We start from the raw sequence: 18,308 nt of genomic DNA on the forward strand, positions 1-18,308 counted from the left end.
TTGTTAAATGAGTACCACAATCAGGTTAATTAACACATCCATCATCTCACATAGTTACCACGCTTCTGTGTGTGTGTTGTGAGAACACTTGAGGTCTAGTCTTTTAGCAAATTTCAACTACACAACTCAGTAATGCTAACTATAGTCACCATGCTGTAAATTAGATCCTCAGAGCTTATTCATCTTATAACTGAAGGTCTGTACCCTTTAACCAGCATTTCCCATTCTACCAGCCTCCAACCCCTGGTAATCATCATTATGTTCTCTGTTTCTAGGAGTGCAATTTTTTTTCTTTTGTACATTCTACATATAAGTAGGATCATACAATATTTGTCTTTATCTGGCTAAGCAAAATGCCTTCTAGATTCAAGTGTGTTGTTGCAAATGGCAGGATTTCCTACTTTGTCATGGCTGAATAGTATTCCTGTGTGTGTGTGTGTTTGTCTGTGTGTGTGTGTGTTTACATTCATCTGTTGATGGACACTTAGATTATTTCCATATCCTGTCTATAGTGAATAATCCTGCAATGAATATGAGAGTTAGGATATCTCTTCAAGGGACTAATTTCATCACCTTCAGATATATACCCAGAAGTAGGATTGTTGGATCCTATGGTGGCTCTATGTTTAATTTTTTGAGGAAATTACAGTTTTCCACAGTGGCTACACCAATTTATATTCCCATTAACAGTGTACAAGGGTACCCTTTTCTTCATATCCTTGCCAACACTTTTGACTTTTTGATAACAGCTATCCTAACAGGTGTGAGGTATCTCACTGTGGTTTTGATTTCCATTTCCCTGATGACTAGTGATGTTGGGTACCTTTTCAAGTACCTGTTGACTATCTGTCGGTTTTATAAAAATATGTCTATTCAGACCCTTTGCCCATTAGTTAATCAAATTACTGGAGTTTTATTTATTTTTGCTATTGAGGTGCATGAATTCCTGATATAATTGTATATTAACTCCCTATTAGATGCATGGTTTGCAAATATTTTCTCCCATTCTGTAGTTTGACTTTTCACTTTGTTGACTGTTTCCTTCACTGTGAAGAAGCTTAGTTTGAAGTAATACCACCTGTTTATTCTTCCTTTTGTTGCCTGTGCTTTTTGTTTCATATCCAAAAAAATCATTGCCAAGACCAATGTCAAGGAGTTTTCTCCCTTTTATTCTGGCTTTATGGATTCAAGTTTTACGTTTAAGTCTTTAATACATTTTGAGTTCATTTTTGTGAGTGGTGTAAAGGTAAAATTTCATTCAGGTTTCCCTAAAGCATTTATCGAAGACACTATCCTTTCTCCATTGTGTGCTCTTGGCACTCCGTCAAATATTAGTTGACCATATATGCATGAGTTATATCTGGGCTTTCAATTCTGTTCCGTTGGTCTGTGGGTCTGTTTTCATGCCACTGTCATATTGTTTTGATTGCTATAGCTTTGTAAATACTTTGAAATCAGGAAGTGTGACACTTCCAGCTTTGTTTTTTCTCAAAATTGCACTGCCTATTCAGGGTCTTTTTTTGGTTTTGTGCAAATTTTAAGATTTTTTTTCTATTTCTGTGAAAATTGCCAATGGAATTTTGTTAGGGATTGCATTGAATTTGTAGATTGCTCTGGTAGTATGAACATTTTAACAACACTAATTCTTCCAATCCATGAATGTGGGATAACTTTCCATTTATTTCTGCCTTCCTCAATTTTTCAACAATATCTTTTTTTTTCCCCCCAGTGTTTAGATCTTCGCTTCTTTGGTTAAATTTATTCCTTAGTATTTTATTGTTTTCAATGCTATTATAAATGGATTGTTTCTTAATCTCTTTCTGATAGCTTGTTAGTATATAGCAACACAACTGATTTTTGTACATTGATTTTATATCCTGCAACTTTACTGAATTCATTGATTAGTTCTAAAAATGTTTTGGTAGAGTCTTCAGGGTTTTCTACACATAAGACCATGTCATATGCATGGACAATTTTACTTCTTTCTTTCCAGTTTGGATGCCTTTTGTTTCTTTTTCTTGCCTAACTGTTTGGCTAGGACTTCTAGTACTATGTTGAATAGCAGTGATGACAGTGGGCATCCCTGTCTTGTTCCTGATTCCATTCATTATATTCTTCAGCTCCAGAATTTCTGTTTGCCTCTTTTTTAAATTATTATTATCTCTATCTCTCTGTAAATCTCTCATTTAGTTCAAGTATTGTTTTCCTGATCTTGTTGAATCCCGTGTTTTCTTGTAGCTCATGGTTGGTAGGATCCATGTCCTACTGATGCCCCCTCAGAGCCCTGGCTGCTTCTCCCAGCCCTTCCCTTGCCCCCAGATTGTGCAACATTCTTCAGTATTCTGTATGGGGTGAGAACGAAGTAGGCCTCTATGGCAGCATCTACACAGCTGGGGAAGCCAAGTACCCACTCATATACTCTCACCTTCCCCCATGGGATAAATCATGAGTCAAGAAGGTCTGTCCTGGCACTAAGCTGTGCCATTTTGGGGGAAGGATGATGGTGATAAAGTGAAACTGTTCCTCTCACTCTCTTCAATGCATACAGTCCTGGATTTGTTGTTGTTTTTGTTCTAATGGTGTGGTGGGATTTCTCCACTGGACTCTTGGATTCCCATAAGTCACTCTTACCCATGGATAATTGTTAAAATTGGTGTTCTCTGGGGGAGAAGACAGGAGAAAACTCCCATTTCACCATCTTACTGATGTCACTCCTCTATGGACTAAATCTTGATTCTAGTCGGGTACTTGGTCCTCACCTAGGTGGAAATGCAGCTGGTCCAGCCTCAGAAGGGGTTGGTCTTCTGGGGTGAGTTACTGAAGCTGGAGATGAAATGTAGATCCCAGGTGGGAAGCAAAGTCCCCTCTACTAACTACTAAATAAAAGTGTGACTACTAGTTGAAACATAATACATAATCAATACTGCTAAATGTTATTGAAAAGAACCATGTGTGTGTAAACATATCCATACTAACTTCTAATAAAAAAAATCTAAGCTACTTTAAGATACAAAACAGATGAACATAAGGGAAGGGAAGCAAAAATAATATAAAAAACAGGGAGGGGGACAAAACATTACAGACTCTTAAATATGGAGAACAAGCAGAGGGTTACTGGAGTGGTTGTGAGAGGGGGGATGGGCTAAATGGGTAAGCGGCTTAAGGAAACTACTCCTGAAATCATTGTTGTACCATGTGCTAACTTGGATGTAAATTATAAAAAAATAAATTATAGAAAGAAAAAAAATCTAAGTTAATGAGAAAATTAGTTGACCTGTCCGACTTCGGCTCAGGTCATGATCTCACGGTTCATGGGTTTGAGCCCCACATCAGGCTCTGTGCTGACGGCTCAGAGCCTGGAGTCTGCTTTGGATTCTGTGTCTCCCTCTCTCTCTGCCCCTTCTCCACTCACACCCTGTGTGTGTGTGTGTGTGAAAAATAAACATTAAAAAGAATTTAAAATATGTAAAAATCTTATAACAAGGTCTGGCACTAGCAGTAAATATTAATAATAGTTGACTATTAATAATATTTAATAATTAATTATATATTAACAATTATTATGATTATTTATCCGTTCTTATTTATGACATACTGATTTCATAGTTTAACATCCAAAGGGCAGTCGTATGTCCCTTATATCAAGGTTGTTTGTTCATTTATTCATGTAGCAAATACTGATAGAGTGGCCACTCAATCGGTGCATGGTGACCAGTCCTGGAGATACACAGTCTCCACTGTCAAGCAGCGTGCTGCCTGGTGGACAGATAGGAGAGCAAATGGGAATTACACTACAGTGTGACCAATGCTGTGATGTGGGTGTGCACAGAGGGCTGCAGGAGCAACCAGGGGCAGGGCACCTGATACAGACAAACAGATCACGAAAGACCCCTTGAAACAATGACCTACAGCTAATATCAAAGTGCTCAGGTACTCATTATGTGACTACCAGGGCAAGTTCAGTAAATGAGAGTAAGCAGCTACCCAAAATCAAATAACAAACAGCAATTACAGACCTTGGGATAAGAAGGGACCTTGTATGAGTAACAATGGCTATTCCCCTAACACATCTGATAAATATTTTGTTTAATTAGAACAAAACACATTCAATAATGTGTTCCTTTCTACTTTATAGAAAGTCTTGCATGCATCAGTTATGGGCCTGTATCCAGGGGTATGGCATAGGTTACCTGAAGGAGAAAAACTCAACTGTGTTACTCAAGTAACCTAGAGAGAGACACAGTCTGCCAAATCATGATGGAAGTAAGGGCCCCATCCAAGAAGAAAGCCCTATTTGACATTTCAGTCTACATAATCTACAAAGTCAGATATTTTTTGTCAGCAACTTGGGGTATTGGGTTGAGAGTCCTGAGGTAGAGTTCAACAGTTCAGCTATTTGTGTTTTCTCTCTGTAAACAGTTTTGTATCTTCTGCTTGTGCTAGGTGTTCAAAGAACACAATGATTTCAAGCTAGAAACTTGGTCTACAGGCACATTAAAAAACTAAGCTTCAGTTGACCGATCAAAGTCATTACATAGCAGCAAAGGCAATTATTAAACTTTTGAAGCAACTGAGCACACAATTTATTTACAATAAATCATTAGGCCAGTGTTTCTCTCAAATGGTCCATAGGCCACATTCTCCCCCACCCCCCCAATCTATGATGTCACTGAAAAAACAAAGCCATTGGAGGAAGTTCTCTGGGGTTTAATCCCAGGATTTAATTTTTACTCTTCACATTCCCCATGGAAGTCATAAGCACACTAAAATTTGAAAACTCCCTCATCACTTGTTCACATTATAAACATCCATGAGATCTAATGCATAATAGAATCTAAAGGAAATCAAGAAGGAGACAGTTTATGTGCTGTATCTCTCCTTATTATTTCCATTTGCTCTGGTCTTCCATGTGTGCAAACGAACTAGAAATATGAGCTTTAACCTCGTGTTCTCTGGCAGGGAAACAGGGTCCTCAGGAGTCAGGAGGAAAAGACAGAGCCATGAAGAGTTTCACCAGAAATAGAATCTGGGAGGCTATTGTTTTAAAAAATTGTTTAGTTAAAAAAATTTTTTTTAATTAAAAAAGTGGGGGGGGGCGCCTGGTGGCTCACTTGGTTAAGCATCTGACTTTGGCTCAGGTCATGATCTCATAGTTCGTGAGTTCGAGCCCTGTGTCAGACTCTGCTCACAGCTCAGAGCCTGGAGCCTGCTTCAGATTCTGTGTCCCCCTCTCTCTCTGCCCTTCCCCTGCTTGTGCTCTGTCTCTCTCCCTCAAAAGTAAATAAACATTAAAAAAGTTTTTTTAATTTTAAAAATTGTTTAGAATATTATTAATGAAGACCTCCTCCACCCCCACACACAACTGAGCTGTTAAACTTGATCAAATCACTCTAGACTGGATAAAGTTATTTGAAATAAGTATCACCAGAATATCTCAATCTCTTTGATCTCATGTAGTATTCATCAACAGCCCTCTGATATCTAATATGATCTTGAGAGCACCCACTCCAAGGAGAGAGTGGTGGTAGACAGTGGCATGTAGAGAAAACTGGACCCTTTCCAAGAGCAAATGAATAAACTGGCTTTGTTTGTAAAAATAAGCAAACAATAAAAAAGGGAGGAGACTTTTAAATTAAGAAAGACAAGAACTATATGAGCAAAGTGCAACGTGTGGATCTTGTTTGAATCTTGACTTGAACAAAGTAACTCTTCCACTTATTGGTGGTATAACTTTAAATTAAACTCTCTAAACCTCAGTTTCTCCATCTACGACATGGGATGGTAATAATGCCTATCTTACAAAAGTATCATAAAGATTAAATGAGATAATCTTTATATAGTATTAATATAGCATGTGGCACATAGTGTCTAATATCAGCTCTCACCATCACCATTATTTAAAAATAAAAACACACGGGTGCCTGGGTGGCTCAGTCGGTTGGGCTTCTGGCTTTGACTCAGGTCCTGATCTGACAGTTTGTGCACTCGAGCCCCTCCCCTGCTTGTGCTCACTCTCTCTCTCTCTCAAAAATAAACATTTTTTAAAATGTCAAAATAAATATATACACACACACATACACACACACATATTACATCTATGTAAGTTATATATATAAATTATATATAAATATAAATTTAAATATATATAAATATATATTATATACATTATAGAAATATAAATATATAAATTAATATTATATACATAAATATAAATAAATATATATTTAAATATAAATAAATATTTAAGTATATATATAAATATTGTATATTATATAACCTACCACCAAGGGCATCAGTTAACTGATCCAGAGAGGGCCCTGGATGGTTCCTCAGCAATGTGTAGATAGATGGACATTACCATCCCAGGAGTGCTGAATCCACACTGGGTGCCCTGACACTTGGCAATCCTCTCCTGGAAGCACAGAAAGGTTAGAAGTGCAGAATCTTGGGCCCCACCCCAGATGCACTGAATAAGAACCTGCACTCTAACAAGATCCCCAGGCAACTTGCTTGCACATTAAAATTGGAGGAGAGGCCCTGGAAAATCCTTCTCATCCTAGGTGTCTCCTTTTCTCAGACTGGGTGGCTGTGATTACTGGTCCTCACCTTTCATTACAGGTTCTCAGCCTATGGAATCACCAGAGGAAGTTTAAAATTTCCAAGGCCCAAGAAGCACCTCAGACCAAGAGTATAGATATATATTTTTTAGATTCCCAGTGGTTTCAGTGTGTAGTCTGGAATGGGAATCACTAAAATAAAGGTTACCCCCTTTAAGTCCTTCAGAGAAGTGAAGCAAATTGCACTCAAGTTGAGAAAACAAAACAATACAAAACCTCCTGAGTGCCTTCTGACTGCCCACCACTGCCCTATCACTTTAGCACATAGAAATTTGTTTACAAAGTGCAACCATTAAGCCAGAAGACAATCAAGAAGGAAACACTGCCTATTTCTCTACCAAACTTTTTCCTTCTTAGCATTTTCTCTTTGGAGTCTAACTTCAAAGGTGAAACCCCATTTTGGAAGCTGTCTTCTGGCTACACTGCAACACCAGGATCTCAGCAGTGTCTACTAAAAGAAAGAATATCTCATGGCTGTGAACAGCCAGGTCTCAAAAGAGCATCCAGGCAGAATTCGCTCCCTCCAAGTAATGAGGTTTCATAGGACATAAACAGGACCTGAAATTCCTTCAAGCCCAGAGAATGTGATGTTTGGTTACTCTCTATGTCACCCCTATCTTTTCCCTCTTGTATCCTCTCCTCATAAGTGAACCTCTTTAACCTAGAGAAAAACAAGTAACAACAGCATTTTTATGGGCAACATATAAATAATTTAAAGTCAGGAGTCTGAGGTGCCCTTTCATTTGAGGTAAAGTCCTAACAAGGTGCTGCCTTATGAGAAACGTCTCCAAATTTACTAAAACTCCTATTATATGTCTTCCGAATAAATCCTACATTTAACAAATCTTTTTGGGAGCTGAGATTTTCATTCAGCTTTAAAATCAGATTATTTTCCACTTTGTAAAAAAACTACAAAATTATAACCCTCAATGCACATGTCTCTCGTTTCTTTGAGTTTGGAAGATGTAAGAAGGATAGGTCCCATCTAATTAGAACAAAAAAACAAACTCGGCAATGTCAGAGTTTTCTTCCAAAAGAAAAAGTCTTCTGCTCTTTCAGCTGATTTCTGAGAAATCAGTTACAAAATAGCCACACAACCCAGGCTTCACTCCTGGTTTCCAGCTCAGTTTCATGTATGGGCAGTGACCAAGCAGTGGGGCTCATACTGTTCTCTTACTTTAACCTATGGGGCTAGCCATGCTTTTTGAAGCACAGAAACCCTATGAGGAAGAAGCATACCCTCATCTGAACAGGATGAATCCTGGTCTTGGTGCTTCCTGTGCTTTCTATTGTGGTGATAGCAGCACCTTACAGAGAGCATATGGGGATCTGACAGGCCTCGGCTGCATATTATCTTCAGAATGCAAAAGTAAAAATTATATTGTATCCAGTGGGAAAGGGAACTGAGCATTCACCCAGCACCTCCACTATGGTGAGTTTTACACAATTCTTCAGGCTTTGCAAATACATTCTGTCTTCAGCTCATGCCCATTTTTTAGAAGCAAAATGTATAGGTTTTTAAGCAGTACTGCACCCATAAACACAAAATAAAGATTATGAGAATATTATTCATTTATAACTACATGTATATATTTATTGAGTGTTTACTATGTGCCAGACAGAGTTCCAGGCACTATGATTCATTGCTGAACAAGACAGATAAAATTCCTCCCCTTTTACAATATATATTTTAGTTGAGGGAAGACAGACAATACAAATATACATAGACTATATATATATATATATACACACACACACACACATACATACATGCATACATAAACTGAGATAGTGAGAAGTGCTATGAAAAAAATAATACAGGCTAAGGGAATAAGGAGTTGCAGAGGCGATTTGGGCATTGCTATTTTAAAGTGATCAGAGAGGACTGATAATATAACATTTTTGCTGGAACCTGAATGATTTGAAGGAGTCAGACATGAAAGGTTAAGGGAATAAACATCCCACGCAGAGGACAACACATGCACAGGTGGCAGAAATGAGCTTGGGATGTTCAGGGACAGAAAGAGGGACAGAAAGGTCAGGGAAGTTGGAGCACAATGAACACAGGAGGAATGGTAGGATTCCAGGCTGGGAGACAGGGAGGAGCAAGGTAGGTAACTTTAAGGCTTCATCTAGAAAGTTCTAAGAGACCTTCACTCTCATTCTAAAATCCAAAGCAGGCCATATAAGCTATATAATTATAGTTTTTTAAAATTCATCAGATGCTGAGTATGTAAAGAAACTTAAGTGAACTAAACTCCATTAAGTAGAAGTCCTTTATAAGAGACACGTGGTAACAGCTGTTCTCATCTCTAACTGAAATGAACGGAGATGGAGTAAGGAGAAACAAGACCAACTTTCAACAAACATTTAATATGGGCTGATGTCACAAATTAAAATACAAAGCTGGACTGCACTTTCCTCAAACTCTTCCCCATCAAACTTCACTGAGTGCTGAGAGTAATACCCTAAAAATAGGGTAATACCCTAAAACTAGGGGTAGGGAAAGAGCTGAAAAAAACTCTTCATGCACATGGACTCTTAGAGGAGAAAGATGGAGCAGGAGGTGGGGGGGGGGGGAAGGAGGAGAATTGAGAGAAAACTGAAGTCACTCAGGCTTCACAGAGTACAGGGCAACTGCCACCCTCCAGAGGCTAAAGGCAGGGAGGCATGGCTGCAAGAGATCTCCCAAAGCATAGATGTGAGATGGGAGAGCAAAGAGAACACCCTGGTGAACTCAAAAGTGGGCTGCTAGGCTGTAAAGGGAGGGATAATCCAGAGTTCAGGAAGCAGGTGACTTGGCTGTGAAATCCAGGCAGATCTCTGAAATCTTAGCAGTGCTCAGATACTTAGCTTTCATCTGAGATCTGTATAATGATGCAAAATGATCTAAGATAGGCATAATCAGAGTCCAAGAGAAAGGAGGGGGAAGAGAAGAGAGAGAGGAGGTGGGAGAGAGGGGAGAAAGAAGAGAGAAGAGGGGGGAGAGAGGAGAGAGAGAAAGGGGAGAGAGAGGAGATGAGAGAGAGGAGGGGGGGAGAGAGGAGAAAGAATAAATATTTGAAGAGATGATGGCTTGAGAAATTTCCAAAGCTGATAGAAGACATCAAGCCACAGATCCAAGAAACTTGGCAAACATGAAGAAGGATAAATATCAAACATAAAGAGATGTTAAATGTAATGGAAAACCAATGTAGGAAAAAGTATGGTGATCTGATTTATACTTGAAAGTGATCTCTCTGACTGATGTATGGGATTTACCAAGTGGTGGGGGTGGGGGGAGGGTCAAGGGTGGGAGCAAGGATATCAGTTAGTAGGCTGTAATAGTAATATAAAAGTGTGATGATGGCATTATCCTTCACTGCCAGTTCACCCTTCTTTCCTCCCCAGACAGCACAGGGAATCAGACAGCCTTTCAACTTTCAACAGGGGATTCTTTGACCATATGTTATCCTCATTGATGGTACATTTTTTTCTAACCGATTCATATTCCTGGGAACATGTCTATCTTGTCCATCATTGTACCCCCAGTGCCTAGCACAGTTCTTGTCACACAGCAGGTGCTCAATACATATTATCAAGTGAAGGAATAAAACAAAGTTTAAGACTCTAAAAATACAACCATATCTGGACTTTGCTGCAAGGTACCTTATCTTCTTGATAAAGGGGTTATAGCATGATATCATCACTGTGCAGGTGCCACAGCCTCCCACTCTACAGCCATACTTAGTTCCTGTGAGTAGACCTGGAAAAAGCATAATTAAAGATAATATGTTTCCCAAAATGCTCTTTCCAGTATAGCTCTGACCTTAGAGGACATCACCATTCAAAGACTCTTGAATATAGAGTTAAGTTCAAATGAGGTCTTAGCTGCTATTATTTAGAATCTTACAGATTCTTGATTGCCACCCATGCCAGGCCCCACCTCCATGGGGTCTGGAACTCTTTTGTTCTGGACCTCATCCTATGTCTTCATCTGGCTATTGATGCATATCCTTTAATACCTTTATTATTTGTAATAAACCAGTAATCTAGTGAGTAAACTGGTTACTCGAGTGCTGTGGGCCACTCTATCAAATCTTATATAATCATACAGATATCTAGTCTTTCAAAACAACTGGACATCAGATTGCCAAAAACAAGGCCAAACTAAAAAAGAGTCTGTACATATAAAGGCCTGAAAATTTGAAAGTATGAGTACATTGCACATTTGCTTTCACCCTTATCTGCATCTTTGATGACATACAAAGTAAAATGCCCAATTGTAAATACTTCTTGGAATATTTGTGTGTTATTATCCATGTTGACTGTATTTCTCTGCTTCTCAGTGGCAGAAACTGCTATTTGTTCCCTCATATCTGTTCTCTCATTCTTTTTTTTTTTTGGTAAAAGAAACCCCAATTTTTAGCCCCACACATGGTTGCCCGAAATGAAAAATACATTTTCCCAGTCTTTTCTGTAGCTGGGTGGGGTTAATGACAATGTTGGCAATGGGATATAAGCATAGTGCTATGTATGGCTTTCAGGATAGAAATGTCCTCAAAAGTAGGGGGGTGCCCCCTTCTTCATCCCTTACTTCATTTTCTGGAATTCAGATATAATGGCTACACTTCTATTAGTCATCTCTGCCCATGAGGAGAAAGCTGCATGCTGGGGAGGGTGAGGCAGCAACACACAAGGAGCTTGGCTGCCTAATAGGGTTGAGACACTGCTTTACTAGCTCTGATCCACTTACCTTTGGGATTCTGTTATACAAGCATGACAGCCATGAGAATGTGTTTCACAGACCTCCTTCAACATGGAGGGTAACTGACCAAGAGACCGCTGCACTTTGATTTCTATCACCTAGGTTTCCATTGAGGCCATGACTCTCATGGGTTGCTCCCCACTAGTGGTTTTGGAGAGACATGGGAGTCCCTGTCAACCACCCCCAATGGCTTTGATGAATGTGCTTGAGACTGCACAGCAGCCTTAGACCCTCCCAGTCAGCCTCCTTGCCCTCTCCTCTTCACAGGCGGCACTTGCATTACAGTCTGTCTCCCTGAGCTTCTCTAGCTCCCTCATTATTTTTCATTCAGGTATTTCTCCTAATAAAATCCTTGTACGTTTAATCCCATTTCTGGTGTCTCCTTCCAAGAGAACTGAAACTAACACAATGAGAAAGTAATAAACTTCTATCTTCTATCTTATTTACTGCTATTTGAGATTTTCTGTCACCCACAAGTGAACAAAATCTTAAATATTACACATTAGTACCACGGATAACCAGGAAATCAGTGTTCACTGTTTTTACGTCCAAAGATCTAGAATGATTTCTAGAAGATAGTTACTGATGCCTTTTGAGTTTTGTACTCTTTGGGAAATTTCACTCTCTCTAAGGGGAATGAAAATGTACAAATATCCATTGTCACATAATTCTTCATATAGTTTACTGGGGTCTACAGACATCTGGAAGCCCACTGGACTTCATGGATAGCAGGCTAAGAATCCATTCCTTACATGACTTTTATTTAGTAAGTTTTTCTAAGGTAACATTTTTGGGGTTTAATTTCTCCATGGCTCTTTTACTTTCATTTTAGGAGATTTATGTGCTCTTTTTTCCTAATGGGCATGATGATTAGTTCTTGAAGACAGAATGTCAATATTGTGACTCTTAATTCTAAAGGATGCTAAGTTAAGACCTTTTAAGATTTGCTTTCATTCCCATTGCTAGTTCCTTCATTTTATATAATGTGTTTAGTGCCAAAACAGAGATTAGAAAGAATTTGGTTCTTCTGACAGCCACAATTGTGCATTGCCTACAAAACTAAAATGTAGGACTTTCTTAAAGAACATAAAACCATACTAGTAGGAAATATGACTCTGTGTGGTTCTAAGAAGATATTTGAAATATCACCTGATGAGGATATCAGCACTATACACACACATGCACACACTCAAAGCAAAGAAAAGGATGTGATTCCTCCTCAGATATGGTAACAGCATTGATTCAGGATCAGTGTTTTTTTTTCTATCACTTGTACCAGAAGGAAAGTAAGAGTTTTGTACATAAAGCTGAGAGAGCTAGTATGATATTCACATTGGCTAGCTCATGCTAATTTAATGGAAATGCACATTAATCCTTCTACTCATATTTTCAATTTGATTTAATGCTTATGGAACACCTGTGATATACAAATCATCTCTTATAAGCATGGAGCCTAAATCTGGAACCCACCACCACTTCGCCACTGTCCTTGGTCCTGACTTATCACTGTTTTCTAAGGCAGTAGTTGTTTCTGCCAACAGGAACTCTAGTGACTCCTGTCCAGCTTCTCCTGGAAAGTCTGAGGCAGGTCAGGGAAAAGATATTAGTAGAACAGAATAGGGAAAAAAGAGGTAGGGGGTGGCTTCTGGAATAGAATAGCCTCTGAGATCTTATATAATTATAAAAAAAAAAAGCTTGTTTATCGTGTTCAAAGATTTTTCATGACAGCCATGAGAATGTGTTTCACAGACCTCCTTCAACATGGAGGGTAACTGACCAAGAGACCGCTGCACTTTGATTTCTAGGGAAATAAGATTTCTTTCTGTTTTCAGAAAGAGAACATGATCAACCATGACCCCAAATCAAAGAAACAAGAGAAAATATGTATGCCAACTAATACAAAGATGTGCAAACAAGGACACACTTAAGAAGCAAGTTTGTGTGGGTAGCCTAGCAGCTCAGCAAGAGAACAGCAGCACCCAAGGGATGGCATGATTGAAATGTCATAACTGTTTGTTTCCCAAAGTGTTCATGTTTTCTCTTTTTTGATTAAAACTTTGGATTTCTTTTAGATTCACAGAACAAAGAGCATCATGATTTCCCTCACATCTCAGAAGTAGAGATCATCTTTCACCATGCTACCATTTGGGAAAGTAGGTGAGGAGGGGACATATGCTTATTCTAATGAATGCCTCCTCACCTTCAATTCTAAGTGGCTATATGCCAGGGAAAGTGAAGCATATGCCAAATACCAAGGTCATATCTGTGCCCCAGAGGAATGTGCAATATAACAAGAGGTGTGATTGTCTGTGTGTTGGCTTGGGTACACATACCCATACTGTAATACAAAGAAAAATGAAGCACCCCCTCCAGGTATCCCCAACTTAATAAGCCCTCAAATGAAACTTTTTATTTCCCAAACTTATTCTTTCCCTTCTTTTCACTAACTTGTTTAATAGCCCCAACACCTGCTAAGTCATTCAAGCTTAAAAACCTGAGCTATTTTCAACTTTTTATTTTTCAATCTACCACAATCAATGTCACCAGGTCCTGTCACTCACACTTCCAAACTGATTCTCTAAACTCCCTTCACTTCTACTGTCACTCCTCAGAATCAACACTTACTAAGTCTTACCTGAACAATTATCAGAGCTGCCTAACATGTCTCCTGCTTCCATTCTTGACATCCACAATGCCACCCTTTCTATCACTAAAATCCAAGTCTGATAATCATCTATTATCTGCTTTAATTCAAGTCTGATCATCATCTGTATCTGCTTTAATTCAACACTGGCTTGTGGCCACCAAACTACCATGCTGAGGATTTCTGAATCACTCAGGGTGCCTATTAAAATGAAATCCTTATGGAATCAGAATTTCCGGGAGAAAGTACAAGAAAATGTGCTTCATAAATAAGCACACTGAATGGGTCTTAGGGAAATTTATAATCAGAGTTCCTGGAATACAAGAAGAAATCCAAACTCCTTGGCATAGCCTACAAGACTTTTTGATAAACTGCCCATCTTCTCCTGCCATTCAACCCATGTATCTTGAACTCTGGTCACATGCAAGAATTGGCTACACCATCAGGACTTTCACCTTACACTACATTTGCATATAGGACTCCTGAAAAGTCCTGTCTTCTTTACTTGGCAGAATTTTGCATGTCATTCAAAGCCCTGCTCAAATGTTCTCTACTATGGGGGTGCTGCCATCTCATATACCTTTCCATTCTCTTCTCCAAGTAACCAGCTTCCTCTGTGCTATCACGGCCAATGTCCACATATTTGTAATAGAACTTTGTACCCCATGTGACATTGTGACTTATAATTAGGAATACATATTGTCTTCACCCACTGTTCCTGGCACATAACTCCTCTAAAATCCCAGGAATTTCCTAGGTCTTGACCAAGATCAGGGTGTCCTTGTTAATACTGTAACCTTGGGGATGAACTTAATGGGGGCTGGTTGCCAGATACACCAACCATGTGATCAAAAGGGTTGGAACTTTCAGTCCTGTACCCTAACTCCCAGAAAGGGGAGAGGGGCTGCAAGTTAAATCAATTTCCAATGGCCAATGATTTAATTAGTCATGCCAGTATAATGAAGCCTCCCTAAAAGCCCAAAAGGACTGGGCTTAGAGAGCTTCCAGGAAGCCTCCAGGTTGGTGAACCAGAACACATCCATATGCCACCTGTGCCAGGCTACACCACCATGGGGTCAGAAACTCCTTTGTTTTGGACCTCATCCTATGTCTTCATCTGGCTGTTGATTCATATCCTTTAATACCTTTGTAATAAACCAGTAATCTAGTAAACTGGTTACCTGAGTTCTATAAGCCACTCTAGCAAATTGATCAAACCCAAGGAGGGGGCTGTGGAAATCTGATTTACACCCAGTCAGTCAGATGTATAGGTAACAATCTGGACTTGTAATTAGCATTGGAGGTACAGGGAGGTGCATTCTTGTGGGGCTAAGCCCTTAATGGAACCTGACGTTATCTCTGGGTGGACAGTGTAAGAACTGAGTCAAATTATAAACTCAGGGAGTTTATATTATATTCCCTGAGTCAAGGAATTACTTGGTGGTGTGGGGGACAACTACCCACACATTGGAACTGAGTGACAGAAATGTACCCTGCATCATAATCATTTGTGAACACATAAGCCTCTCTTGACCCTAAGAGACACCACTTTCTGTTAATCTTCTTTGTGTCAAACACTGGGCTAGGTGTTGGGGATATATCATAGGGATGTAATAAATGTTAATTAACTTTAATAAATGATCACGATGTATACAATTTGCTATGAGAACGCTCAGGAAAGAGGAAGGATTTCTCACAGTCTTGAGGCATCTGAACAGAAGAAAAGAGAAACAGAGAAGTGCCAAAAATGGTGGTAGAAACTGTTGTGTATTCCAGCATGCATTTTCCTTTCTTCCTTCCTGCTGCGTAGAAAAGGGATGAAATGGCTAGAACTCCAGTAGCTACCTTAGACCATAGGCAACATATTAATGGCCACAGAGGAAAAAGAGAGAAGACGCTTGGGTCTCAGATGACATAATGAAGCTTCTGGACCAGCCCCAAGACATCCCTTTATGTAAAGTAAAAATGACATGTATCTTGTTTGAACCACTGTTAGTTTTGAGTTTGTGCCATTTTCAACTAATCCTAAATAATAGATATGATGATAAATTTTACAGAAGCCCAATTTTAATGGAGAAACAGGATCTGGGTGGCTTAGTAGACTAGGCTTGAGGGATATTTGTAGATTTTTGGAAGGAATCAATGGAAGAATCAGGCCTTGCTTGTTTGGGTACATGTTCTAAGAGACGTCTCAAGAGATTGGAGTCTGGCTCAAAGTGCCATTGGCTTGAAATGTGTTTATTTTTCTTGATTTGGTGGATGATCTATTTGGAGGAGGGAAATAGGAGCAGAGATATGGCATGGAAGGCCTTGGAGTGAAACAGTGAGGTCAGGACCAAGCCGGTGGCTAGGGGGTGGAGAGGGAACAAGCAACAGAGTTACTCTCACTGACTCTGGTTTGGGGAGATAATACCAGTTCTTGGATCAGGATTATTCCGTGTTCCCAGCTTAGTACCGCCTTGAGCATTACAAGGGCAGAGTCTGCCCTTCTGTAGCTCCAGCAGCCCTTTGTGAGATTTAAAGTTCATATTGCAAAGACTGAGAAATTACGTTCCTCTGTGCAGGGCCAGTGACTAGTGCCTGAGGGGTCTTGGCCACATCCAAGACAGAGGCAGAAAGAAGAAAGAGAAAGATGAGGAGGGGCGAGAAAGTAGTGAAGGAATGGAAACTAAGAAAGGGAAAGAGAGGTACAAGGAGAGGGAAGAAAGAGATGTATGCCGTGGGACACAGTTGAGAAGAACAATAACCCCCAGCAACCTCCTTACAACAGAGAAGGCGGCCAAAGGGACAGGTAGTGCAGACACTTTTGCCTGAGCTTCTGGTGGTTTTAAAATTCATTGCAATTGTTGGTTCTCCCTAAATCACCTTCACCCCTTCACTTTTCTCTGAATCATTACAGCCACCCCAGAAAGTTTCTCTCTCAGCTCTGCAGACCAAGAACCCAAAGAAAGACTAGCTAATGGACAGCTCTTTCCAGATTCCCATATGAATATCAAGATTCAACATTATGTTGAGCAAGTAATGCTCAATGACTACTTTTCAGCCCCCTTGGCATTTCCAGGCAGGTCTGGCTCTGCACGTGAAGCAGGTTATTTTCTGGTGTGGATATTAACAATCGTTTTTACATATTGGGCATTTACTGTGTGCCAATCACCTTGTTAACCACTCTCCGTGGAATTTAATCTTCACCTCAATTCCATGGGAGAAGTTACTGTCATTAGCCCCATTTTGCAGAGGGGAAAGCTAAGCTCAGGGATATAAAGCAACTCACCTGAGGTCACAGAGCTACCAAGCAGCAGAGCAGAGAGTACAGGACTCAACCATGACTTGCTCCAAAAGCCCACACTTTTGATCTCTATGTCTCACTGCCTCACAGAATAACATGCTTCAGTTCCTGACCTGTGTTAGAGAATTGTGTCTGGAGTATAATTTATTCATGGTTTCTTCCTCCCTCAAACTCTATGTTAAGGGGGTCACCTGTTCTGGGGGTCCCTGAGTAAGATTTAAGAAATCTCTCTGCCACTAGATGTCTGACCAATATGCACTGGTCTTCCCTCTGGATGGCCTTAGACCCTGCCTGACATCTTTTGATGACGTGAGGGGGTTTTGCAAAAAGCACAGATTGGAGGCCAATCACATTATCTAGAGTCTCCTAACTGGCTTCCATACAATTCTATACATTACTCAATGTTCACCAAGGTAAGTGTGGTCACCATCTGTCACTATATAACATTATTAAAATGTTATTGACTATATTGCCTATGCTGTGCTTATTCATCCCTGTAACTTGCTTATTTTTTTAACTAGAAGTCTGTACTTAATCCCCTTCACCTATTTTGCCCATCCCTTCAACCCCTTCCTCTCTGGCAACCACCAGTTTCTCCTCTATATTTACAATTCCATTTGTTTGCTTTTTTAAAAAATGCCACATGGCATTTGTCTTTCTCTGACTTATTTCAAAATAACCAAAGCAATCTTGAGAAAAAAGAACAAAGCTGGACGCATAATAATCCAAGATTTCAAGATATACCACAAAGGTATAGCAATCAAAACAGGAAGGTACTGGCACTAAACAGACACATAAATCAACAGAACAGGATAGAGAGCCCAGAAATAAACTCATGCTTATATGGTCAATGAAACTAGGAGAAAGTGGACAGGAATATACAATGGGGAAAAGACAGTCTCTTCAACAAATGGTGTTGGGAAAACTGGACAGCTACATGCAAAAGAATGAAACTGGACCACTTTCTTATAACATACACAAAAATAAACTCAAAATGGATTAAAGACCTAAATG

At 39.6% G+C, this 18,308-nt stretch overlaps 1 pseudogene; it reads right to left on the bottom strand.

Moving 5' to 3' along the window:
* The window catches only part of LOC125911374 (aldehyde oxidase-like), a 72,424-nt pseudogene extending 62,024 nt beyond the window's left edge, over positions 1-10,400 (bottom strand).
* Between the last annotated feature and the right edge of the window lie 7,908 nt (positions 10,401-18,308).

The sequence above is a fragment of the Panthera uncia genome, assembly GCF_023721935.1.
Source record: "Panthera uncia isolate 11264 chromosome C1 unlocalized genomic scaffold, Puncia_PCG_1.0 HiC_scaffold_3, whole genome shotgun sequence".
Classification (NCBI taxonomy): domain Eukaryota; kingdom Metazoa; phylum Chordata; class Mammalia; order Carnivora; family Felidae; genus Panthera; species Panthera uncia.